The sequence below is a fragment of the Canis lupus genome, chromosome 3, assembly GCF_003254725.2.
Source record: "Canis lupus dingo isolate Sandy chromosome 3, ASM325472v2, whole genome shotgun sequence".
NCBI classification, from domain to species: Eukaryota; Metazoa; Chordata; class Mammalia; order Carnivora; family Canidae; genus Canis; species Canis lupus.
Window position 1 is genome coordinate 37,284,943 of NC_064245.1, and position 23,615 is coordinate 37,308,557.

The 23,615-nt window shown below is 41.5% G+C and overlaps 1 protein-coding gene across 2 annotated transcripts in view; it reads left to right on the plus strand.

Moving 5' to 3' along the window:
- The window catches only part of OTUD7A (OTU deubiquitinase 7A), a 385,116-nt gene that overhangs the window by 173,435 nt on the left and 188,066 nt on the right, over positions 1-23,615 (plus strand). For both annotated transcript variants that reach the window (XM_025437156.3, XM_025437155.3), the window contains exon 2: positions 10,893-11,020. The gene's annotated coding sequence lies outside the window, so the exon portion shown is untranslated. The remainder of the gene's footprint in view (positions 1-10,892; positions 11,021-23,615) is intronic.

A 23,615-nucleotide genomic window follows, 5' to 3' on the forward strand; every position in this document is an offset into this window, starting at 1 on the left:
TGAGGTACAAACTATAAGTCTCATTATTATCAATAAATAATACTGACAAACTAGCGCAGCCTACCCTGAAACTCACTTGGTCTCCATGAGTAAAAGACAACAATATTAGTCACCACATTTTATACTTTGACCAGGTGCATCTCTTACTTCAGCAAAGCAGCTCAGGCTAATTCCAGGCCTCTTAGAATTAACCCTCATAGCACACCCTTATATTAATATTATTTCATTAAACTCTTAAAACCAGCCTGTTTAATAGGTACTGTTACTCTTAGAGACTGTGATGCTCAAAAGGGTAAGTTGCCAATGTAACAAATATAGGAAGGAGGAGAAGGGAGTTGAATGTATGGGACAGGAGATCAAGCAAAAAATGCTTTTTCAAGAAGACCCCTTGGTATGTTTATGTTTGAAACCACCTGAAAGAAAAGAATAGAGAGAAAGAGCTTGCAGGAATGGGGAAGTGAAGGAATAATTGCAGAAAGTGGATCTTTTGGGAAATAAGAAAGAATGAGCTCCTGAGACTGCATGCAAAGAAAGAAAGAAGGGGGTTTTGGGGGGAGGTCATTCCTAGGCTCTTTCTAGTCTCTAGCTCAGTGGTTCTCCACTTGGAGAGCTTGTGAAAATCCGGATTGCTGGGCAGCACGCCTGAGATTTTTGATTCAGCAAGTCTGGGTGGAGCCAGAGAACTTGAATTTCTAACAGGTGTTTGGGTAGTGCTGATGCTACAGTCCAGACACTCCACTTGGGGAACCACCGCTCAGTGCAGGATGGGTTGGGTCATCTGAAAGCAGAGGAGGTGGGGTTGATGGGATGGGGGCCTGAAGGAGGGGCTTCTCTGGGATGTTTGCCATGGAGAGCCTAGTCACCCCACCCGTTTGCCTGTCTCTTAACAGAAGCATCAACAAGTCACAATACTAGGGAAACAATGTCAATTAAAGGTACCAAAAGTTGATAAATGCCAGGGTATTAGAGTAAAATGTGTTTCAGCTACTTAGCTCTGTTGTGAAAATTTCCCAATTTAAAAAAACAAAAACAAAAACAAAAAAGAATAATAGACCATTTCCATTATTGATAAGAAAAAAAAATCATCTTGAATTAGAGATGTAATTGTCACAGCATAATTTCAACCATTTTGAAATAGAAAATATCCCCAGTAGAGGAGGGAGAGCTTAGGAAAGAATGCTTGGCTTACTGTCGTGGGAAAAACAGGTGAAGCTTGCTTCTTGAAGAGCAGTAACAGGACTCTGGGAATGGTTATCAGGGAAGGACCTTTCAAGTGGGCAAATACCTTTGGAGCTCCAGAAAACATGGGTAGTAAGGTGAAGTGGCCTTCATAAAGTGAAGAAAAAGCATCATTAGCATCTCTGTGCATTTCAAGAAGTGGCACAATGTTAAAACAGAGGTTTTGATTTTGCTATTCAGATTCTAGGTGGCTTACTGTGGTATGACCTTGTGCAGGTTGCTTGACTCCTCTGGGCATAGGAGAGGCATTTAAAGAGGGCATGCTTGCCCCTGGAGTGTAGATTTGTGGTGAAATGTAAGGATGAAGCATATGGAATGTGGCTAGCACATTGGCGACACTCAAAAAAGTTCTTTTCTGCTTCAAGGTCAAACAGAAAACTTCACTTTCAAGCAGCTGTAGTTCTGATTCTTCTCAAGACCTTGTCTGCGGTTACATCCAGAACCCTAAAACCAGCAGCCTTGGGCCTTTGTGGCCACATGGAGGCACATTCTGGTCCTGCAGGACCCTCCCTGCAATGGCTGACTTCACTGGGGAGGTACCAAGCCCCAGAACAGCCTTGAGATTGCGTTACATTGAGTCAGGTCTCCTTTCAGACTGCTGCGTTGTCAGCCATCCTATCCCCAAATCACAGTCACAGCCTACCTGACCCCTCACCTAAGCAACTCACATCCACCCACCTAAGTGTTGTGCTCTGTCTTGGGTAGAGGACAATGCTATAATGTTGTTCCTGCCCACTGTGGGCCACTGTCCTGCTTTGAGTGGACTTTCTCAGCCCCAGAAGAGGAGAAAGCAACCCTGCCTATTCATACCTAGGCCCTCTCCCCCTGACTTCCAGGCTCACCTGACCCTGATCTGGCCTGGCCCACTGCTCAGTTAGTGCCACTTGGAGTCTAATTTACCTTTAAACCCATAGGTGGAGAATAGTAATAAAGCCAGAGCTCAGCCCATCCATGGGCTGACATGCTATGAACATTGTGTTTTCCCAAATGCATTCAATGCTGTCCCCACAGTCTAATGCAGGATGTCATTAGATATCATTAGGCATAGTGCCTTCTACTAAGGAGGGGAGGGGATTTTGAACTCCCTGAAGAGAAATGCTTGTAGGCTGGGAATCTACTACAAAGAGGGATCTCAACTTTAATTTGCATAGGGCCTAATTAGTGCACTGCTCACTCACCCTCTATCCAGAGAGAAGGTTGGAGGGGGAGAGGGAGATGGTAGGGCTGGCTGACACAAACATCCAGTACTGCCCCCAGACCCAGGCAGAGGGGAAGCAAGCAGGGCCTGAAGGGCTCAGGATGACAGGGTCCAGTATAGTTCTCCCAGCTGGTGGAGAAGAGCTTCCCAGGAAGTGAGCTGGCATCACAGGGGAGGTAGCAGGAGGGACCCAAAGGCCAGGTGCCCATGTCCCATGCAGCCAAGAGGGGAGCTATGCATGAAGACAAAGATGTGTATTCAGTTTTGAGCCATTTTATTCTGAGAACCTCCCTGTAAGGTAGGTCCTATCATTAGCCCCATTTTCAAGTGAGGCACAGAGGAGTCAAGAAACTCTTCTGAGGTCACAGAACTAATGAGCAGAAATGTGGGATTAGAACTGACAGTGTCTGGCTCAGCACCCACCCCAGGCTCTTCCACATCCCACCTTAAGAGCTGTGCCATCTGTCCCCTGCTCAGGCATCCCCTGGTCTCTCCTTCCCCAGTGGAAAGCCAGAGACTCTGTGTGCCTCCCCACCACCACCCCCATGTTTGGAACCTGATGAGCTCTCTGGAGTGCTAGGGAATAAAAGGAGGAGGAGGGGGACATTCAGACATTTTTCTTTTGTGGGTCCTGATCCACTCCTGGACCCAGTCAAGGGGAAGAAATCAAGAACTGAAGGACTCACTTCTAGGTGACAAGGGGCAACAAGTAGGACCCAGAGACCAGCAGATATGACATTTGCCACTGTCCAGGAATTGGTCTCAGAGGGCCAAAGTATACAGTTTCCCAAGGTAGAGCAGCACTGCATATTCTGTGGCTTTCCACCTGCCCAATTCTGGGCAGCTCTGGATGAGTGAGAGGAGTTAAAGGTCTGGTAGGTTGGTACTGCCCAGACACAGGTCACTTTTGTCAGATTCCAGCCTGCTTGAGGCCCTAGGGTCTCCTCTCGCACTGTTTTAACATGCCTTCCTTTAAAGGTCTAATGATGCCCTTGAGAAGAAAGGGGCCCCCACCTGCTCCCTATGCTGCAAGTTTGTTTCATTTTGTTAATTAAGTGTTTGTAGGTTGCCACCTTCAAAAATTAAGAAAATGCCCTGGGGATGACAAAACTGGAAGGGCAGGGACAGAGTATGTGAAATGGCCAGGAGTCATGGCTGGCACTTTGCTGTGTTGTCCTGGGTAGGCTGACTGACCTGTTTTGGGATTTGTAAGATGGGGAGCTGCAGTGACTCAGGAAGGCAGTGCTAGGGAATGGCCAGCAAGTATGCTTTCCTGGCAGCGGCATCAGCGTCACTAGCTTTGACAGCTAGTTAGGTGGGAGAAGAGTGGCTTCAACTGGAATGAGACCCCTTGTAAAGGATGCTGACTGATCTTGTTAGAAGTCTGGAGGTTTTCTTCATTACTGTTTATGGAACATCTTCTGTACACTGGAGATTTTTGTTTAAGGATAAAATTCTGCCACTGCTGGACCGTGGAGTTAGAAAAGCAAGACTTCTGCCTATGACAAGAGTAGAGGTTATTTCAAGGTAATAAAAAGTGAAGTGTTTATTGGGATGCACCCACTGTAAATGCCTTAGAATGTTACAGGAAAGGAAAATTGTTGAGGGCAGCTGGATCAGTGCCAGCTTCATGAGCCTGGTGGATAGGAGTGATTTTAAAGAACTAGGGAAATTTAATTCAGATTCTACAGAAAAGAGTGCTTATGGGTTGTCATGATATCCTCTGCCCTGACAGAACCCACCAGAAAAGCAGTTTGATATACTAGAAGGAGTTCTGGACCTGGAGCAGACCCCCTGGCCTCAGTGAATTGTTCCATGGTCAGCCCCTCTGTGTGCCATACTTCTGGAAGACTCTGGTCACAGCTTGCATGGGACATCCAGTCTAGTGATATTCACTGAATCACATATAAATAGATAAACAGGGTAATTGCAGAATATCCACAGAAAGTAAAGAGGATGAGTGATTGATGGTAAAGGTTGGGGAATGTCCTTTCCAGAGGATGGTCAAGGGCAAGAAGGAACTGCCATGGTAAGCAGTCAGGACAAAGGGGAGGAGTCCACTCTTAAATCCTGGTGTCAACTTGACCCACCATGGGGCCTCTGGATCCATGCATATGTCAAATGTAGATTGTGCTTAGGCAATTCAAAAGCAAGGAGCTAAAATAGTACAGATTGTCCATCTTAGAGCTGAGGAGTGGGGCCAGCTGTGGGGTCAGGATGAAATGGGAGAGCAGTGGCACTCTCTTCCTCTTGGGAAACATAAACACAATCCTAGGAATGACAGTTGCCCAGAGAGGGAGTAAGTGGACATGTGGCCCCATGACCCACCATAGAGACCCTCTCACAGAGTAACAAGACTTTCTGTTCCTCCTTCCCTCCTTTCTTCCCTCTCCTTGCTGTGGTTGCTCTTAAGGGCTACAGCCACCTGGCTCCAAGCCCTCCATGTTGGCCTAGACACCAGACACTCACTCTTTCTATGCAAGGGTATGCTGCCTCCCAGATCACTCATCATATCATGTCCTGTGTTCACCTGGATGGCAGGCACTCCATGGGCCAGCAGCAATAGGGCTGGACCCACTCTTCTCAGCCCCCATGGCTAGCTCTTCTTTGAGCTTTCCTCTTCTGGAGCTGTCTAGTGGGCTCTCCTGGTGGGCACACAGCTCCCACACCTGGATGGCACAACTGACATAGCATGTACAGGTAAAGGATGGGTGGCCAGCCCCTGAGTGAACAGAGCCAGGCAAGGCCACAGGGTGAGAGAGTGGCCTGTGGAGGACATCCTCAAGGCAGTAGAACCTAACCCTAACTTGTGTGTCCCCCAGAGCCCCTTTTCTCAGCTGTATTTGTGAGAATAAATACCTGAGAGGACTTATAACCACCTGTACAGGGTGGGGTAGAGACTAGGCCCTCAACGAACCCTAATTACCTCCCCCATTTCTCTGGAAAATTCTGTAGGATTTAAGTTCCAAGCTAAGTGTCTCTCTCTCTCTCTCTCTCTCTCTCTCTCTCTCTCTCTGAAAAGTCCCCCTGGCCCCTGAAGCAGGTGGCACAAAGCACAGTGCCCTCTCCTGGACTTGGGGTCACTCATCAGGGAGCCCGCTGTTTGCCAGGTATTGGTTTTCCTGCTTATCTCCCATTTCAGGTCACAGGGTACATGAGGGCAAACACCAATCAACTTTATTTCTGCCCCACTGCCTGCAGCTCCTGGTGAAATAGGTGCTCATTAAAAGTTTGCTGGTTGAATGATCAGCAAAGATTTCTCGAGGGAAATGGGGTTTGAAGGGACCCTGACTTGTGAAGGGACAGGGGCATTGGGTTAGGTGTGGGGGGAAACCAGATTAAAAAATACAACAAAATCTAGGTGGGCGTTGAACACAAGAGAAGGAGTGGGAAGCCCAGGGTCTGGGTAGTCTGAGAGAAAACACCAGAGAGAGCTCCTGTGCATCGTGAGCTATTCACACACTTACCTGGGTCCATGCTGGATCTCTCGGGCAGCCCCTGGACAGCTGCCAGCATTCGCTACCCAAATGGGCAATTGCTACCCATTTTGTACCTGCTGCTTCTTAGCAGCTAAACCTGGGGTATATCTGGCTTTCATCTTTAGCTCCCTATGTGCCTGTTTTTTATCTTAGAATAATGTCCCCTTACAGTTGTGAGCGCCTTCAAGTCCCTAGAGCATTTCAGAGGTCTGTCCCTGTCAGTCTTCACCGGGAGCCTTGGAACAGTCTGGGCTCCATGGTAATGGATGAAGCAGGGTTGAAATGGCTTCCCAGGGCTGCACACCAGCAGGGGACTTGGCTGGTACCAATCCCAGGTCATCCCACATACTTTTCAGTGGACTCTGCAACAGAGTAGAGATGGGGCAAGGGGAGGATAATCTAGCAGGGACAGCGTCTTTCTGCTTTAATGTGAGAGTTATTCTAGGCTTTTACCTAGAAGCTTCCAAACGTGGTGTGTCCTCGGTTTCCAAGCACATTCCCAGGCCCTCTGTCTGTAGTCGGGGAGCGTCATGAAAGGCACTTCCAGCCTTATTATGATGGTGTCTGCAATCTAGCCACAATTCACCATTTGGAAACCAAGATACAGGACTAAAATGGCTGTTTTAATTTAGAAATTATTGTTCTCCAAGGAGGATAGTTCCCACAAAGCATAGGTATTCCCTTTGTTTTGGCTAATAGCCAGTCCCCTCTCTGCATGGTGTTTCTGATCTGTATTGTTTTCAAATCACTGGAAATTTTCTTGCATTTCCCTCTAGAGGAACTTGCATTTTGAAAAGCACTTTAGCCTACCACACCTTTACATAATTTATTATAGACATATTTTGCATTTATGGTATCATAGCACTAAAAGAAAATCTTCCCTTTATTTACAGAAGTTATCTTTGACTTTTCCTAAAATCAGATTTCCAGAAAATTTAGCTAGGACATGCTATAAGTTTGATTCCATTAGAAAACTGGAAACAAAACTGTATACCAGCAGTCCTGAGGCCTCCATGCTTTTTTGTGCTTTCCTGAGTGACAAACTAATTAATGATCAGTATGTGAATTAAAAGTCATTTCCTAGAAAGAAAATTTCTCTTAAAACTCTCAGGAGGGATCCCTGGGTGGCGCAGCGGTTTGGCGCCTGCCTTTGGCCCAGGGCGCGATCCTGGAGACCCAGGATCGAATCCCACATCAGGCTCCCGGTGCATGGAGCCTGCTTCTCCCTCTGCCTGTGTCTCTGCCTCTCTCTCTCTCTCTCTGTGACTATCATAAATAAAAAAAATAAATAAATAAAATAAAATAAAATAAAATAAAATAAAATAAAATAAAACTCTCAGGAAGATAAGAAATAAAACCATCCCTTATATGGCTATCCCATCACACTTGGCTATTGTGAATAATTCTACTGTGAACATGGATATACAAATATCTATTCAAGTCCTACTTTCCATTCTTGTGGGCATATGCCCAGAAGTGGAGTTGCTAGATCATGAGATAATTCAATGTTTAATTTTTTGAGGAACCACTATATTGTTTTCCTTAGAGGCCACTTTACCTTCCCCTCAGCAATACCCAGAGTTCCAATCCTTGTATAGGCCCACCAACATTTTTAATTTTAAAAAAATTTTATAATAGCCATTCTAATGTGTGTGAAGGTGTATCTCATTGTGGTTTTGGTTTGCATTTCTCCAGTGATTAGTGATGTGGAACATTTTTCCATGTGCTTATTAGCCATTTGTATATCTTCTTTGGAGAAATAGGTATTCATGTCCTTTGCTTATTTCTTAACTGGGCTGTTTGGGTTTTATGCTGAGTTGTAGGAGTTCTTTATATATTCTGGATATTAATCCCTTATCAAATATATGATTTGCAAATATGTCCTCCTATTCTGTATGTTGTCTTTTTCTGTTAATGGTATCTTTTGATGCACCAAAGTTTTTAACTTTGATGAAGTCCAATTATTTTGTCACTTCTGCTTTGGTGTCATCCCCTAGAAAACATTACCAAATCCAACATCATGAAGTTTTTCTCCTAATTTTCTTCTAAGAGTTTTATAGTATTAGCCCTTACTTGTAGGTCTTTGGTCCATTTCCAGTTAATTTTTATTTATTTTTCTTTTTTTCCAATTAATTTTTATATATGGTTCTAGGTAAGGACCCAACTTCATTCTTTTCCATATGGATATCCAGTTTTCCCAACATCATTTGTTGAAAAGATTGTCCTTTCCTCCATTGAATAGTCTTGGCACTCTTGTGAAAATCATTTGATTGTAGATTTGAGGCTTTGTTTCTCGACTCTCCATTCTATTACATATAGAAACTTCATATGTCTGTCTTTACGTGCATACCACAGTGTTTTGATTCCTGTAGCTTTGTAGTAAGTTTTGAAATCAGGAATTATTACATCTCCAACTTCTCTCTTCTTTATCAAGATTACTTTGACTGTTGATTCTCATTCTTTTGCATTTAGTCTCTTTCCATTAATACTTAAGAATTCAGAAAATACATTATCTGTGAAACCATTTTTGAAAGAGCCACTTAGACAGAACATGAGAGACTCCTAACTCTGGGAAACAAACTAGGGGTGGTGGAAGGGGAGGTGGGTTGGGGGTGGGAATGACTGGGTGACGGGCACTGAGGGGGGCACTTGATGGGATGAGCACTGGGTGTTATTCTATATGTTGGCAAATTGAACACCGATAAAAAATAAATTTATAAAAAAAAAGATTCAAGTATTGTGAATTCATAGATGTTTCTACAGGTATACAGATATTCTTTCTAAATAGATAAGTCTAGTGTTCCTTTTGAGGATGCTATTGGTGTGAATAGTTCTTTTCCTAAAAAACAAACAAACAAACAAACAAACATGATCTATTATTATTTTTAAATGTAGATAGGTATAAAAGTAAATTTCTCTCATTTGGAACATATTGTGGTTCATATCTTCCACAAAATTAAATTGTTTATGCTATTATAATTCATGAAGTGAATATATATCTTCCTATTAAGAAAACAGTTTGTCAGATGTCATAAAACATTTTTTAACAGTAAAGGTCACATTTTATTGCAAAAAAAAAAAAGAAAGAAAGAGCCACTTAAAAACTCTGTAGTAAAATAAAAAGTTAATTAAATAAAGTAGAAATGAGAGATATGTAAATTATCTGTGATTAACAAATAGTGAAACACAATTTTGTTGTTGTAGTTATTAACAGTGTAGCTGTGAAGCTTAAGGCGATTGTTAGGAAATGATCCCTAAGAAACCAGAAGCATGAAGAGTATTTTAAATGATTTAGACAAAATGCAACAGATAGCAAAGAAAGGGAAAGGAATTACATTGAACTAATGGTCTTATCCAGTTTGGAAATTAGAGGTTAACCTGCTCATCAATTCTCAGGATAAAAAAAAATGTGAATAACAATTTTAAGTGTGTGACAAATTTAAGACAAGCACTGGAAGGAAAGATAAGGTATATAACTTCTAAAAAAAATTACAAAATAAATAAGATCAATCAAGTCGACTGAAGACAATAAAGAAAATAACACCATAAAATTTGAGAAGTAGAAAGCACTAAAATAGATGACAGGAAAGATCCACATATACCAGTCCATCTCCTTACCCTATTCTTAACACTACTCAAAAAATAAAAATGGAATGGGTTAAATTCCCCAGTTAAAGGATGGATACTCTGAAATTGAGTAAAGATTAAATTTTACCTATAACGTATCAGTTAAGATACAGCTGGAAAATTAAAAAATCAGCCTAAAGAGAGAAAAAATATAAAGGCATAAGCAAAACTATTATAAGCAATTTTAGAATAAAGAATAAAAAGAATGAGGAGCAACAAGTACAGAGTGGAATTCAAGTGGGAAAGTATACACAATACCAAAATATGTTAGTAAAAGATAGGAACCACCAAAAAGAGAGAGTGATCACGTGAGCTTTGAAATGTTGAAAGTAAAGCAGCTATGCTTATGAAGATGTATGATTTCTCTATCTGGGTGTGAGATGTCAAAGGGGAAGCCCCCAGGATCCTTAGGAACTATGGGAATAGGACATACCATTCCAGGCCTTGGGGCACACCAGAGACATTCCCATACATGCAGGCAGGATCCTCAGACTGCACCTAGAGCTTCGGTGTTACCACCGAAAAAAAGGAAATGGGGGAAAGTGGGGTTCCTGTACCCCATGTGCTACAGTCTGTGTAGAGTCTACAGATGTGACCCCAGTTTGCTCATGTCACCTGTGAAGTCACAGCATTCCTAGCTTAGGAATATCTTCTGATAGGGTTCTGATGCCTGCAAGAAAACTCCACATTGCATATAAGTGAGTGGATCTCAAGAGTCAAGATGCTGTGGAGCAGGGTGTACCCACCTAGAGGTGTGGTCCACAAGGACCCTCTCCATTCACAGTGCTGCGCATGACAGCCTGCTCTCCATATGGAGCACAGTGCACCCTGCCAGGACTGAGTGCCGTCATCACCATGATCGCTTAGATTGCCCATGGTCCAGGTAGGGATTGTGAACAGCTTCCTAACCCCTAGATTCCTCATAGACCCTACCTGATATTTTCATGAAATGTCCGAAGGCAGTTTTGGTTTGTGAGTCCCTCTGAGAAGTGTGCACTTCTCCTAGAACATCAGCATAGCACATGAGCATCTCGTGTACTCTAACCCACAGTTACTTCACACAGTCCCCCACTTAGGAGACTTTTCCCATTTATCCTGACTTACCTCCAGATGCCTGTGTTTATTTAAAAATTAAAAGATGGGATGGTGTTAAGAAGGAAGATTCAAGGATGTGGCATTCACTATCAAGACCATTTCAAGTTCATACTGAATATTTAAAATCACTTTTAAATTTGAAATATTTACATTCAACTCTTAAAATATAAAAAAAAATTCTTAAAAGTTAAATTTTAAGTTATCACTTTTAATGAAATATAAACATTGTTTTTTATCCTTGTTATCTTTTTCAGAGTTCTCAAGGGTTGTGGTCTCACACCATCTACTGGGGCAAATATGGGCCATTTCCAGCAGGGACAGTTCAGCGTTGCCCTGGATGCCTGACTGCCACACACATCCATAAAACCACAGTGTCTGCAAAGTAAGTCTCATGTTCATGGAGTCTCTAGTGACTGTGTCAGAGGAGCATTTGCAGTCAACACCTCTAGCAACAGACCTTGTAGTGATCCTTGGAGCAAATTGCCTGAAAATCAGATCTAAAGCCAGAGATAGTGTTATTAATTCACTAAAATCCATTGAGAAGGGGTTGTGAAGTGAGTTTCATATTACATTAGAATTTGCATTTAGAATGATAAACATTATTATAAAAAAAAATGTGGTGAACGGACCAGCAAGTGATTTGATTTACACAAGTACAGAATTTACCAAGTAACTCTGTTACCATCTATTGCTATCATGATTGATTTGTAAAGTATTGAAAGGGTAATCTAAACAAAAGTAGTCTTATCACCTTGACATATTATTTTCCTTTTTAATGTTTCCTCCTAGTTCTTGTCCCAAATGCAGTTTTTATCTAGTTGATTAATAGGATAGCAGTTCTTTTGCCTTCGGACTTTGTGAACAACCTATTTTTTATCTGCTTTTCATTTTGATAAATCTCACATCTCTTAAAAAATGGAAAGTGAACGCTCATATATTCTTTATTCAGGTTTACCAGTTCCTTACCCACATAGACACACACATACACAAATGGAATATGCACTCATGTGTGTTATGTATGTGTGTATTCAGTGTTTTTCTCTGAATCACTTAAAAACAAGTTGCAGACATCATGACATACTTTGGCAAATATCTCCTTCATCCATTGCCTTTCTTCTTCAAAACTGTAACACCGTGGGACACCTAGGTGGCTCAGCAGCTAAGCATCTGTCTTCAGCTCTGGGCATGATCCCAGGGTCCTAGGTTCAAGTCCCGCAGGCTCCCCACAGGGAGCCTGCTTCTCCTCCCTCTTCCTCCTATGTTTCTGTCTCTCTCTATGTGTCTTTCATGAATAAATAAAATCTTTTAAAAAAAAACTGTAACACCATTATCACTGAGGAATGTAATGTTGATAACAATCTCATCCAAAATATAGTTCCTATTCAAATATGTTTGGTTGTCCCCAAAATACCCTTCATAGCTGTGTTCCCCTATCTAGCATTCAGTTAAGTATCATGCCCTGAATTAGGTTATGTCTCTTTAAATCCAAAGCAGAACACTGCTTTTACTTTTATCTTTTGTGATTTTGACATTTTTGAAGAACTTAAGCCATTTGTTTTGAGGAGAGTCTTGCAGTCTGGATTTGTCTGGCTGTTTCTTCATGCTTAGGTTCAGGCATGAATTTTGTGTGGGTTTTTTTGTTTGTTTGTTTTGGGTTTTTTTTTTACATTTTGTGTGTTTACACCACATCAGTGGGTTCAGCACATCACTGTGACCTGGTGTTGGTGAGGACAAGTTTGTTCACCTGGCTAATGTGGTTTCTTCCAGAGCTCTCCTTTATAAAGTTACTGTTATTTTATTCCTTTTAATTAATAAGTGATCGGTAGGGTGAACTTTGAGACCATGTGAATATTCTTACTTATTAGCTCATTTTCACCCACTTTAGCATCCACTGAAGGTTGTATTATGATTTTTAACTAATCAGTTCATCAGCACCATGGTCTCCCTTCCCTGTCGAATGTTTTCATTATTTTTTTCATTTTTCCATCATTGTGAGCTGCCACACAAGGGAGTATATTGAAACAGTCAAGAGAAGGACTCTGAAATTAGACCATCTGGATGAGTGTCTAGTATGCATCGCATCTCTGACACACACTAACAGGGTGACCTTGAGCAAATGTTTCATCTCATAAACTCTCAGTGTCCTTATGATTAAAATGAGGAGGCAAAGAGTAACCAATGCACTGGGTGTCTGGTCGGGATGGAGCACACCGCTGGCCTCACTAAACATGAGCTATTCATTATTACCAGCGACAGGAGGACAGGCTGAATGCCTCTGGATGCTGCTTCACTCCTGAGATCTTCTGTAATCCCTGAAAGCTGAATAAGACCTTTGGCAAAAATGCTGATAAACCTGAATGACAGGACAGAGGTTCCCCAGGATGTGAGTGGTCCTATTTTTAAGTTCCTCAAGTTAGAAGGTTGAATTGAGAAACAAAATTGTCATGACAGGAAGTATTCTTCAGTGAACAGCTTCCTAATGGCATCCCCTCCAGCATTCTGGTTATTTCTAACACTCTGTTGCTTTTCTCTTTCCCCTTGCTAGGTCTACATCTCCCTAGGTTAGGTCCCTAGTCTGCTGGCAGTTTTGCCTTTCAATCACTAGCAACTGATTGTTTGAAGATTATTAGGTTTCTTTCTATTTAGATCAGGTCACCATGGCGTTATTTGAGCTCCATTGCCTTGGAATTTTCTCTGAGAATGTTTAGAAAATTCTACCAAGAAAATAGGTTGTGAATAGACATGTTAGTTTATGAGCTACACATGGACATGAATTAGGCTGAGTCTTAAAAAAAAAAAAAAAAGAAGATTGCCCTTGGAGAACATTTTTAGCTAAAGTACCTGAGAAATGCTTCCTCTGAAAATTTTACTTGCCTAGATTTCTTCCCCATGACTTTGGAAAGCAGATGAGGGCTCTCATATAGAAGGGCTGCTGGCAGCAGGCATGCTGCATCCAGCATGTTTCCTGGCTTATGGCTTGCCAGGCTGAATTTGAGGGATGGCCTTGTGGTTTCACTTACTCTCCTGCTTTCTGGGTGATGCCAATCCAGGCAGCCTGAGGTTAGCCAGGGCAGAGAATGGGCCCCATAGACTCAGAAGTAACACCTCTACGTGGACACCAACCCAAAGTTTCCCAGAAGGTTCACCACCTCCTCCTCCTGTTTTCCTCCCTTTTAGCCATTCATGTGCCAGGGATCCTCTGCCTATCTCTTATCCCCTTGATAAGCACCCTAGGGAAGGGACATCAGTGCAGGAACAACATAATAGTTTACAGGTTGAGTGAAACATAGTTAAAAATCAAATCTGCAGTTCTGCATAAACACAGAGGAAATCACTTGGGTGTCACTCAAATATGTAGGTGGAAATATCAGGGCTGCCTTTTTTCTGTTCTTAAAGTGTATTCTGTGAAATTCTGTCCACTTGGAAACCTGAGGTATCTGGTCTTGAGTGAGTAATATACTCCTAACCTATGTGCTGGAGATGGACATGGAAATAGCTTGAAGCCAAGGCTAAAAGCCCCCTGTAGAGAAGCCCCTCCCCAAGACTTCAGGCCCTGGGCCTTATGGGGGGACCTCCTTGGTGGCCCTGGTTAGGTCAATGAGTCTCCATCTTCATGCCCACTTAACTTCCCTGTTCCTGGGGCTCCTACAGCTACTGCCCCGAGGGCAACACCAGGTCCCACCTGGGTCCCAGGAGCTCATGTTTTTCTGTGACAGGTGTGATCAGGGCAATATGTCTTTCCATGTCACACCCACACACAGTGTGCTGTAACCAGGAAGGATGGAATGTGGGTGCTGGAGCAGTCCTGGGGCTAGGTGGCACACCCAGGCTGTTAGAAGGACAGCAGAACCTGGGGCCTGATGTCTGTCTGGGGAACCATGCTCTGCTCATTGCTGTCAAATAAGGAGCAAAAGGATGGGTGTGCTGGCTGAGACAGGTTTGTCCTCCCATCTACATGAAGCCCTAGCCTATGGTCTCTCTGGTTCTAGGGTCTGGGATCAGGTGTTCGTGTCCTGCTTTCTAGCCGGGTGGCCATGGTTTCCCATCTGCCCAATGGGGGACAGCAGTCCCTGTTGGAGAGGCCTCCTAGGGCAAATTTGGGATGGTGTTTCCCTCGGTTCCAGGTACTGTGTTTTGAAAGACACCTCCCGGGGATCCCTGGGTGGCGCAGCGGTTTAGCGCCTGCCTTTGGCCCAGGGTGTGATCCTGGAGACCTGGGATCGAGTCCCACATCAGGCTCCTGGTGCATGAAGCCTGCTTCTCCCTCTGCCTATGTCTCTGCCTCTCTCTCTCTCTCTGTGTGACTATCATAAATAAATAAAAATTTTAAAAAAATGAAAGACACCTCCCTCTTCTACTCTCATTCTTCTATCGGTGCACCTAGCAGCACTCAGTGCTGGGGATTCCACATAGACCAGTTCCTACCCTCAGAGTCCACACTCCATTGTTGTGACAGAAAAGAGCTGCATAGAGCAAATGCCAAAGCCCATGAGGCCCATGTGGGGCTGTCCCTCTGAATGTCCTGATGTTTTCTTTGAACTGTTTTAAATGGAAACACATTTAAATCCACTTTCTCCTTGAGCAGAGGGAGCTGCAGATGGAGGAGGGTGAGCAGTGGGCTCAGTGTGGCGCCACTGTACCCACATGTCTCCAACTTCTTCTCCCAAGGATGAAGCTGAGGTTTCCTGTCCACTGGGGCTGCCAGGGATGTGCCGATGTGATTTCCATACATAGAGCTTGGGGCCAACTCCTGGTTACGCTAAAGCCTGGCTGGGGCCTAAGTGTGGATAAGCTCTGTAGACCTCAGTTTCCTCATCTCTGAAATGGGGATGGTGATGGTGGTATCCTCCACACAGGGCTCAGTTGAGAACACAGTGAGTTAATTCATGAGAAGTACCCAGAGCTGTGACACCTATGAGAATGCTAGAAATCATAGTTGTAAATATGAAGGCCTAGGGGGATGCATAGCTCATAGTGAGCAGTGACTTTCAGTATCCTTTCCTCTGTCCTCCCACACGCTGCAAACAACTGCATTGTGAAATAGCATAGCACTACTCTTGAGGTCATTTTGTAGGGGTTGGGTTGTATTCCCTGAGTCAAGCCTTGAAAGCTGTGATTTATTATTTTTGGTCTGGTTTTTATGGTTTTTTTGTGTGTCCAGAATTAAAGCTCATTGTGCCTACCAAAGGTACATGAGACTCACTGAGAAATGTGATTGGTCATTGGTGCATGGACCTGCACCACTGGCTATCTCTTACCTCCCAGCTAGGTGATAGGGCTAGTTAACACCAGACCCACCTGCGCTTCTTCCTGTGCCATCCTTCCTTGGCCATATAATATATTAGTCTCAAATATACAACAGAGTGATTCAATAATTCTATACATTACATAGGGCTCACCAAATTTAGTTACTATTTGTTGCCATATAATGCTATTACAATTAAATATTATTGACTATATTCCGTATACTGTATTTTTCATTCATATCTGTCATTTATTAAAAATATACGCAGTCAGAGGTGCCTGGGTGGCTCAGTAGGTTGTCTGCCTCTGCCTTTGGCTCAGTTTGTAATCTTGGTGTCCTGGGATCTAGTCCTGCATCGAGCTCCCCACTCAGCAGGGAGTCTGCTTGTCCATCTCCCTCTGCCCCTTCCCCCTACTCATTCTCTCTCTTCCTCCCTCCATCCCTCCCTCCCTCCTTCCCTTCCTCTCTCTCCTCTCTCTCAAATAAATAAAATCTTTAAAATAAATAAAAATATACACAGTGAAATATAAAGACCACCCATTCAAAATACAAAATATGTGGATTCTTCCCTTACTTTGAAGGTTTACACCATTTTGCTTCCTCCTTGAATTCATATAAAAATAGGAACAGAAATTCCACATCCCCCTACAAAACTTTATCATAATTTTCTACTTGAAAGACATTGGGAAAAAAAAGAAAGACAATCACCGATTATTCTGTCACATATTTTTTGCATAATATATATATGTTAAAACATTCCATGTGGCTTGTTACCAATATTATTTATAGTATTGATTAGTATACAAATGATCGAAACAGCATGATTAAAAACAAAATATATCATAGAAGAATCTCTCTCTTTTTTTTTTTAAAGATTCTATTTATTTATTCATGAGAGACACAGAGATAGAGGGAGAGACACAGGCAGAGGGAGAAGCAGGCTCCTTGCAGGGAGCCCAATGCAGGACTCAATCCCAGGATCCCGGAATCATGACCTACGCCAAAGGCAGATGCTTAACCGCTGAGCCACCCAGGTGTCCCCAGAAAAGAGTCTCTTAATGAGATGGGTGACAGGTTTCTGGAGAAACTTGGTCTGAGGAGTCAATTGGCTATCCCTTTGTGTGGCATCTGGAGGTTTCCACTCCAGAGCAATGTAGGGCAATGAAAAGAAGAACCTGCAGGGCAGGCATCTTAACCAACAGATGAATATTAGGATAGATTATATATATGGATTTAAGAATTTGAAAGTAGATTGTTTAAAAGTGTTCCACACTGATGGCTCCTTGAAGAAACTTAATGTGCCCCAGGGATGCCCAGGCTCAAGTTGAGAGCCATAGCCCAGGCTTTCCCTGCTCACTCAAGCCTGGGTCCAATCTCCCTGCCAAGGTCAGATGCCCTGTCATCATCATCCATACCTCTGCATTCCTTCCATGTGACCCCAACCTTTCAAATCATGGAATCTTCTAGAATGTGGTTGTGTCCTTTGTCTCTTTGTGGCCTTCCAAGAATCTGTGTGGACTGAGTATCTCAGAGGAGTTTAGAGACACCATTGTGGTTTTGATACTTTAAAATGTATAGTATGTCATATTCTGGACCTTTCCTTCCTGGGGTCAACATATTTCCCCATGTGGGCTGTACCTTCACAGATGGCATGTCTGTGTGTGGCTTTTTCTGTAGACCCAAGATAGTGTGTGTACCTCAGTGTGGGCTCGTTGTCATCACCAATCAGGAAACCCTGGTAACCAGAACTCAGCTTTGGGACTTCCTGTTCAAAGCCCAGGTGCCGAGCCACAGTGAAGAGGCACAATCCCCAGTGAGACAGAATAGATGTCAATTCTTAAGGGGCTCACATGTTCAGGGGCAGTTCTTGAATCTTGATCAGAGGGGCCTGCCATCCACACAGACATTGTGCCACCACAAATGTGTGTGTGTGTGGGTTGGCCAGTTAAGGTAATGCCAGGGAAGCAGTGTCTATACGGATCATTTTCCAGGGCTTTGCTGAATTCCCTCTGTACCTTGTGGGCATTCCTAGAGCACGCAAAGCCCAATTCTCACACAAAATCATTTGTTAGCATATACCAAAACTTTATTTAACTCATTGATAAGGGAACCAGCAAAAAGATAAATGATCTGTCTCTAAGTACATTTGAGTAACGAAAATTTACAAAATCAACTAGAAAAGAAATAGACTAAAATGCTAAGTTAAGCTGACTCTCTAGAAAGCAATAAAATAATTTCTTATCTCGGGTTAGTGTTTTAACTGAGGTCAATAAAAATAATAAGTTATAAATTTCTGCAGTTTAGCCTTTAATTTTACAGAGCTATAAAACCTCTGCATCTTTATCAGTTGTTAATTGTTGGATAAATAATTGTGACACTTCTCAAGAGTTTCATAATAGGATCAAGCAGGCTTATAATAAGTCAGTGTTTTAGCAGGATGTCAAATATTCAAGCAATCACCATTTTTCTTTTTTTTTTTTTTCAAGTTTAGAGTAGATCTTTCTATAGCAATTACCTCCCCCTCCAAAGAAAAAAGAAAAAAAGATGGCTGATACATTACGGCTGATCATGTAGCACCATCTTAAGATGCTGCCTTTTGGCTTACATAATGAACTTGAGCCCTTGTGTAGATGCTACAAGGGCATTTGTGGTAGGCAGCTTCTGACATGGCTCCCAATCATTCCTGCCTCATGGCATCCACATCCTTGTGTTGTCTTTTGTCCTTGTGTGGGGGCTGCACTTAGTGAATTGAACTTAATAAACAGGATACAGCACACATGATGGGCTGCCACTTCCAAAATCAGGATACAAAAGGCTGGGAGTTCCTTCATGCACATGCTCTCTCTAATGCTTCTCATGCCCTTGCTCTGATGAAGCAAGCTGTCATTTTGCAGTCTCACCAGTGGAAAACCCCATATGGCAAGAAATTGATTCTCATTTCATTGACCCTCAAGGAATGAATCTTCCAACAACTACAGGAGTGAAGTTGGAAGGCGATCCTTCCCTGTAGTCATGCAAGACTACAGCCCTAGCCAACATTTTGGTTACAACCTATGAGAGACGAGAGATGGAGTAAGATAACCCAGCTAGGCACACCCTGATACCTAAACATAGAAACTGTGACATAAAAAATTGTGTTAAGTCACTAATCTTAATATCCTTAATATCAAGCCCTGCATTAGGCTCCACACTCAGTGAGGAGTCTGCTTGAAGATTCTCTCCTTCTGCCCCTCCCCTTGTTCATGCAATCTCTCTCTCTCTCTCTCTCTCTCTCTCTTTCTCAAAAATAAGGGAATAAATCTTTTTTAAAAAAGAGATAGTCTTCCTTTCTTGATTCCTGTTCCATGTTGGCTCCCCTTTTTCTAGCAGCTGTGATTACATCCTTGACAGTTGATTAGAGGGCTGAACTCAGAAGCAGTTTATTTGTAGGAACAGTGTGCAGTTCAGAAAAAAAAAAACAACTCTATTCTTGATCAATGGTAAAAGAATATTTTTTGTTGAAAATCAATTGCTTCAGACTTGCTGTGACTGTTTCCTCCAGAGCTGCAATGCTTCTCATTTAGTCTCGAGCCAATGCTTAATGTTTGAGTGAAATTGGTTTCAATGTTCTTTCCTCAGGGGAGTGTGGACATATATATTTTCTGCTTTAAAAGGCATTTTCTTTCTTGACTCAAATAGCTGATCCTGTAAACTTAAACTTCATATGCATCTGTTTCAGTATAGAAACAACATATTTTAAATTATAAATTATTTTAATATGATATAAAAACTACCAAAAGCAAATTTCTGAAAGAGTGGTACACCAGGGGGTTTTATTAGCTTTCCAAAGTTATTAGTTTAAAAACATATTGGCAGAGAAATAAATAGATAATAACAATAATAACCATACCTAAGCTTTTTTGGTGCTCACTATGAAGCCAGTACAGTGTTACATAACCGCCACCACAACCACATAAAATAGGAACTGCTATCCTTTTTCAAAGATAAAGCAATGAAAACCATGGAATAGAAGTAAATCATCCTAGTTTTGTTTGCATATTGGTGTGGATTTGTATCTTAAGGCGGGTGTTTCTATTGACTAAAGTTTAAAACCCAGGTAACTCAAGAAGAACAATTAGTAGATTAACACTTTGGGTCAGATAATTAATTATTGAAAGTTGCCAGATAATTAATTATAGAAAGCTGGATAAGATCTTAAAAATCCATTTATCTCAATTTATCTCATCTACTTAAAGTTTTCACAGTCATCTAGGATATAACATCATCATCCATAGGTATATATTTTTTCTTTTTTCTTGGGTTTGTTTGTTCGTCTAGAGAAACTGGCCTGTCCCATTTGGAAAGATAGACATACGGATAAAACACACTGAATTTTACCAGTCATTAGCATGTATAAATATTTAACTAATATGAGCTTATAAAAAATAAATAAAATGAAATAAAATGAAACTCTAAAAGCTGAAATTGTCCTATATTTGTAAAATTTAATTAACTTTTAATAGAAAAAATTTATGGCATCTGCTCCCTTTGTTTCACTTTCCATAAGTATGCTGAAAACTTCCGAGTGTAAGTGTACTGCCCACTGATACTTTTCTCCAAATATTTCTTAGACAGCTTTTCCTACCTCACCCGTTTACACACACATACACACACACACACAGTTATGCAAGCTTGTGCATGCACTTACATATACATGCACACACTGATGCACACGTGCATATCTCTGCTCTCACACCCAAAATATACACATGCACACACAGTCAGACACTGATATACAAAAGCTCACACACACAGACACACAAACTCACTCCTGAACACTTGAACAGATTTACATGGACACATATACATGCACACATATAAGTATGCACATCTAGCAGGTGGATAATTAAATACACATGCCTATGTGGCCTATGATCCATTTACAGCTAATTATTTTTATATATTATGTGATATGTATATTATGTGATATGTATTATGTTATATGTAATTATTTTTATATATTATGTGATATTATGAGTTTCTTTGTTTTTCCTTTCTTTCCTTTTCCTTTTTCTTTTCTTTCTTTTTTCCTTTTTCTTTTTTTGGCATGTTGATGTCCATTTTTTCAGAACCATTTGTTGAAAAGGTATTTTCTTCATTGGATGGCTTTTGTGCGCTTGTGAAAAAGCTGTTCTGTTTTCCATCCTGTTGATCTACAGGTCTAACCTTTGTCCAATACTTATTATCTTCACCAGTGTAGGTTTATAATGCATTTAAATTAGGTAGTGTGAATCCTCAAACATGATCTTCTTTTTCAAAATTGTTTTTGGCCAGTCTAGCTCCTTTATCTTTCTATATAAATTTTAGAAACAGTTTGCCTGTGTCTACAAAGAATCCTGCTGGAATGTTGATTGAGATTGCATTGAATTCATTGATCAATATGAGAATGATTGACATCTAAACTGTACTGTATTTTACAATCCATGCAAACAGTACATCTTGCCATTTATTTAGGTTATCTTTGGTCTCTTTTATATGTATTTTATAAACTTACAGTTTTGTTTCTGAAATATTTCCTTGCCCTGTTGTCCTCCAGGTTTGTACACATCCTGTTCTATCTTTCTGACTTTGTCCATACTGCCTCCACCCGCCACCCACACAAAGACCAGCCCTCTACCTCTTGACCTACATAACTTCTAGTCCTACAGTGGCTTTCTTTTTTTTAACATTTTATTTATTTAAGGGAGAGAGTGGGCACAAGGGAAGGAAAGACAGAGGGAGAAGTAGCCTCCCCACTGAGCAGGGAGGCTGATGTGGGGCTCCATCCCAGGACTCTATGATCATGACCTGAGCTGAAGGCAGACGCCTAACTGACTGAACCACCCAGGCACCCCACCTACAGTGGTTTTCTGATGAGAGATAGCTTCCTCAAAGTCACTTTCTTTCTCTCCTTCACTCCAATATAGAGTGTAGCTTCCTTGCCCATGAGCTTCTGCCATCTTGTGTCTCCAATAACACTGTGTCATGTAACTACTTCTTTAATATTTTTAAGCAACTAACCTCAATATTCTTGAAAGGCAGAGACCACATCTGATTTGGGGTTGTATCTTTGGCACCTGGCATAGAGCAAGAGCTCAGTAACAGCGATTGACTATAGAAATGAAGAAGCAGGGGTGCCTGGGTAGCTTATTCAGTTGAGCATCCAACTCTTGGTTTCCTTTCAGGTCATGATCTCAGGGTTGTGAGATCAAGCCCTGAGTCAGGCTCCATGCTCAGCATGGAGTCTGCTCAAGATTCTCTCTGCCACCTTCTGCCCCTCCCCCAGTGCTCACTCTCTCATGCTCGCTCACTCTCAAATAAATAAACAAATCTTTAAAAAAAGAAAGGAGAAATAAAGGTATAATGGGGAAAGAAAAAGAGGGGAAGATAAACTAGTAGTCATTGAGGCTCTGCTCTGTGTCTATCACCATGACAGAGCAAAGATAGATGATAGATAGACAGAGGTATGGATAGATAAATAGAGGAAGGGAGAGATGGATGGATAATGGAAAGTTGTATAGATGGATGGATGAATAGATACATATAGATAGGTAGACGGATGGATACATAAATAGATAGGTAGACAGATTTTTCTTAATATTGTTAAGCCTTATAAAATTCTAAAGAAGATGTGGTATCTTCCCCATGTATAGATGAGAAAATAGATTCAAAAAGTTTAGTGACTTCCCAAAGACCATACTTGCAGAGAATGGCAGAGCCAAAATTCGAAACTTTTACCTTTCTCTACCTTCTACCTTCTGTAGGGTTTATGCCCTACATTTCAACCCCTTTGCTTCTCAACACATGTCCAACCAAACTGAACCTTTCTATTCTTCTCCTGTTCATTTCTGCTCCCATAGTTTAGTGCAGGCCCTTCTCATAGCTTGCTTATCTTATTCAATAGCTTCAGTGGAAAATGATGCTTAAAATATAGTGTATTACATGAACACAAGGGCAAAGAGCTTAAAAGGCCATAAACTAAAAGTGAAAACCCCACTCCACTCCCTCCCAGGCCCCACATGGTTGAGAGGCCATTATAGTCATAGCAGGTGTACCTCCTTCAGACATTTTTTATACATGAGATTCTTTTTCTTTTCAACAGTTGTAAATTACACTGTAATACATGGGTATTCTCATGTGTCTTATAGAAATTTCCATTTTAACTATGATAGGTCATGTTCCAGATGTCTCAATACTTGATTCAACCATCCTCCTATTGATAAACAACTGTTTTTTATATTCTCAGCTGTGCTGCAAGGAACATTTTTGTACATGCTTCTTTATGCACATAAGTAAGGTTGACTTTAGGGAAGATATTGAGAGGCAGAATTGTAGAGTTACAGGATATGCACATATAAAAAAATTTAGATGCTGAAAAAAAAAAATGTCCTCAGCTGACCTGACAGCTAGCTCAGTATATCCTCCAATAGTGTAAAACAGTCCTGAATTCATCTCACCAGGAATCATATTTTCAAATGTAATTTTTAAGGGAGACAGTCTTATGGGTGAAGGGTAAATAAGCATGGTTCATGGTTATCTTATACTTTTATTTGTATTTCCCTTATTATTAACTAGGGCTGATTATCCTTTCACATGCTGATTGGTCATTTGAGTTTCTTTAAAATTACACATTAATATAATTTGCTGATTTCTATTGGTCCATGTGTCTTTAATCATTTAGGAGTATTCATCATCTATTCTGAATGCCAACCCC